The sequence below is a fragment of the Coenobita brevimanus genome, chromosome 77 (assembly GCF_032717465.1).
Source record: "Coenobita brevimanus isolate Jiangsu-jjx chromosome 77, ASM3271746v2, whole genome shotgun sequence".
In the NCBI taxonomy this organism is placed as follows: domain Eukaryota; kingdom Metazoa; phylum Arthropoda; class Malacostraca; order Decapoda; family Coenobitidae; genus Coenobita; species Coenobita brevimanus.
Window position 1 is genome coordinate 16,661,007 of NC_137030.1, and position 4,482 is coordinate 16,665,488.

The following is a 4,482-nucleotide window of genomic DNA, read 5'->3' on the forward strand; positions in this document are numbered from 1 at the left end:
AGACAGACGGAAAGATAGACAGAGACACCGACACAGATAGACATATACAAGCACAAAATACAAACGAACAAACACATACATGTATTGACACAGGCACAAATACAGACCAAGACAAACACAGATAAACAGATACAAGCACAGACATACAAAATACAGACAGATAGACAGATAAACACAAGCAGAGACACACAAAAGCTCGCAGATACAGAAGCAGGTACAGAGACAGAATGAAAGACCACAAACACGAACAGTAGGACATACACACAACCATACTGTCGTTAACTTAATCGCAGACGACAGACAGTTTTAAAAGGCGGGTGACAGGAATCACTAGGAAGGAAAAAGAAAAAAATGCTAAGGTGAAGGGAACGGGATGGGGAAGGGAAGGACGAGTTGGGAGTGGGTGGGGAAGGAAAAGGATGAGAAGAGATAGAGTGGGAAGGGATAGGGTGGGAAGCGAAAATCAAGGAAGGGAAAGCTAAGGAAAGAAAATGTTGGGAAGGGAAAGAATGGAAATGGATGGGAAGGGTGAGGAGGACAAAATTATCCAAAGCAACATCTATCATCGCATGCCTAACCTAAATTACAAAACTTTATAATGGCCATAAAGCTTCACTGTATTTTGTCTCCCGGATATGAGTTTCGTTATTGTTTTTCGAGCTCTCTCTCAGTGTAGTAGTTCGTGGACTTGTAATTTTCTCAACGTTAAAATTTCCTAGTCTCCTTAATGAGGTCTTTGCTGATGTCTAAATTACGGTATTTTGCTTAAGAATTGGGATGTTTATTATTTTTCCAGACCCTCCAAGGAACTGGGTTAAATCATGGCTTGGAAGGTATGGTAGATTCGCTTGTCATTTCTTTTTGTCAGACTCGTTCGTCTTTTCGATACACTTGTCGCGTAGATCGGGTTATCCCTCAGATACACTTGTCTCTTAGGTACACTTGCTGTTTGATTCACTTCTCACTCAGATTCGCTACTCGTATTCCCACTAGTCTCTTACATTAACTTACTTCTTAACTTCATTTGTCGCAGATTCACTACTGTCTCATCTTCACTACTCAAATTCTTTGTTCTCTATGATTCAGTTCTCTCTTAGACTGACTTTTGTTTCTGATTCACTTCTCTCCTGTATTCACTTCTTACATTCACGTGTCTCTCAGATTCACTCTTCCGTCATATTCACTCGCATTTTTTATTCACATGTCTCTCAGATTCATTTGTTTCTCATCACATGTTTATTAGATTCATTGTCTTTCGAATTCACGTATCTCTTCATCCTGGTTAGATGTAACTGTTTTTCTCTTGCTTCAGTTTCATTAGCTATTTCCTCATGTCTGAATCCCCTATTTTCTTCGTGGTAGATTCAATTACAGTTTCTTCGTGCCAGATAGAAAGCCAGGACCGCTCTCCCCCCCCCCCAGCAGGAGCATAATTATGTGTGTGTGTGTGTGTGTGTGTGTGTGTGTGTATATATATATATATATATATATATATATATATATACAGTAGTTATCAATCATTTCCTGTGGCACCCCAAGGGATGCATGGAGCCTCCATGAACTCTCTCCACCAATATTTGACTCTTGCCATCTACTTCAGGTCCCATCAACACTCCTTTCCTGCTTCTCTTTTCATTGTCCTTAACCAGGTTTCCCTCGGCCTACCTCTGCCTCTTCTTCCTCTAGCAGTCCACTCTGGCACATAATGTATTACACCACCTTGTTTTCCATATATGTGCCCCAGCCATTTCCAGCGAGACAATCTCATATATTCATCAACTGGTTCCACTCTCGTAATATCCCTCACACTTTCATTTGTAACTCTGTCTTGCCACTTTACCCCAAGAATCCTTCTCAGTATTTTATTTTCTAATCCTAATCCTCTCTGATCTGTTGCATTTGTGTTGTACCATGACTCATGCCCGTAAATTAAAATTGGTCAAACCATTGACCTGTAAATTTAGAGAGAGAGAGAGAGAGAGAGAGAGAAAAAGAGAGAGTGTATAATGTATGTGTGTATTTCTGTCTCTCTCTCTTCTTGGTCTTGTGATGTGAGGCACTGGAGTCAGACGGGTTATGACAACAACACATCTCGGTGCCTGGGTTTTATTACCACTATAATACACCCCGGAAATGCACACTTCCACTTGCACACAGGGAACAGTGCCCCACCACCCACCCACGCAAACACATAGATGACAATGCTTCCCACATGCACGTGAAGACATACCAGGTACACTCATAACTACACACGTACATCTACATTATATACACACACAAATGTACAAAATTTGGAACAATGCATAGATACTGACACACAGGAACACAAGAACCCGGGAGACAAACTGATGCACTCAGTATATACACAAACTTTAAATAATGCTTTCTACTGTCTTCACTTTTGTACTTTATTTATTCCGTGTCTGCCCTCCCCTCTTCCTATTTCTTCCATCCATCACGTCACTCTTTATTACATTTCTTTCCAGTTTAGGTGGTTCTGTACTGAGTGACAAGCCTTTGCGGATTTTGTAGCCCACGAAGTCATTAACAGCTCTGACTGCTAACCTCTAATCAAATAACGGGGTGATGTAGAGCCTGCTATGGTGACCTATTAACTGAATGGAAAGACAAATGCTGTGTTCACCCAGGGACCGAATCTCCACACTCTTCCCAGAGCTTTGTTGTATACAGGTGCTTTCTGTCCAAGGAAACACAGGTTCATTGCATGGGAGGACCCTGCGGGGGCTGTCGCTTGCCTACGGTTGATGGGTCTGCACGGCCAGACAGCTCGGGCTGCTCAACAAGAACAACAAGGAAACATACATAAAAACGTGTAGACAGATGTATAACACCGAAATATTTTATTCGTCAGTGGGTAGAAAGAGCTAGACAGACGCACAAAGCCAGCATGTCATCTTTCAATATTCTGAAAGACTAACACACAGACAGGCACGAACACACAGACAGAAGCATAAACACCGATGGGCAGACAGAGAAACAATCACAGAGACAGAAGCACAGACAGGAAGGAGTATAATAGATGAGAGACGGACGCAGAAACAGTCATTCGGACATACACACTACACTTGCATAATGACGTGCGAATAAACAGACATAGAGAATGACTTACACAAAGAAACAGATGGACAGACACAGGCGGTGGAGACAAAACGGAATTATATATAAGGAAAATTACATACACACATACATATATACTGTATAAGCATAATATATATATATATATATATATATATATATATATATATATATATATATATATATATATATATATATATATATATATATATATATATATATATATACAAAGCAACATGTGGGCAGATAAGCACTGATCTTTATATGGGCCACAAAGCAGACAGAGAAATGCAGATTCATGCACATACACTTAAGGCAGACCCATACAGTCAGAGGGAATAACAATAAGAGAAAATAACGATCAGAAAACAGACATAAACAGGCAAACAAGTAGAAAATCACAAACAGACGAACTCAGTCAGAAAATCAATACACTCAAACACAGTGGCAATGAATAGGCACAGAGAGACTAACAATCAGACATAAAGACTGAAAAACAAATAATGAGACAACAATAAGTACACAATCGAACAGGTACAGACAGGGAGACAGACACACATAAAGAAGCCCACAAACAGACACAAAGATGCATACAAATAGTCAAACACAATGAAAAAGACATATGGAAAAAAAATCGGCCCAAAGGAAACACAAACGTCAACACATATAGACGCAAAAATATACACTCACTAACACAAACTCAAACCAGCACCAACATACAGGTAGACAGAAAGAGGACGCATGGACAGGACAAAAGTCATCTCCCTTTGGCTTCTCTTGACCGTTGGGGGGAGGGAGAGGGGGAGCATGAGGGGGAGGAGGGAGGAGACGGAAATAACACAAGAAGGAGAGGAAATAGAGGAAGGAGTAATACCGTTGGGATGAGGGGGAGGAGAGGAGGTGGGGAATTGGAAAGGGAAGGTAAGAGGAGAGAGAGAGAGAGAGAGAGAGAGAGAGAGTACAAAGAAAAATAGTAGGAGACATGCTGGTACTTTCAAGGCTCTGACTACAGTATGTATCCTATGAGTGTCATTTAAAGATACCAAAACACTAAGGTTCTTCCCTATCCAACAACCTTCCGGCATTATGTATGGAATAAACTGATCAACCAAAAGTAAACTGAACGACCAAAAGGTATTGTAAATGTATTGTACACTGATAGTTCCAGCACGAAAACATCTGCTAAATACTGGGGCAACTTTGTCATTCTCGAACCATGACCCCCTTTTTAATTTTGCTTGCTACCGACAGATACAGCAAACTTAATGTCAGTACAGTAGACCTATCAGATTACCATTATCTATCATTCTCTTCATTTGTTTGTCTAGCTGTATTCTTGTCTATCTATTTATCTATCTATCTATTTTGTTAGGCATCCAACCCCAT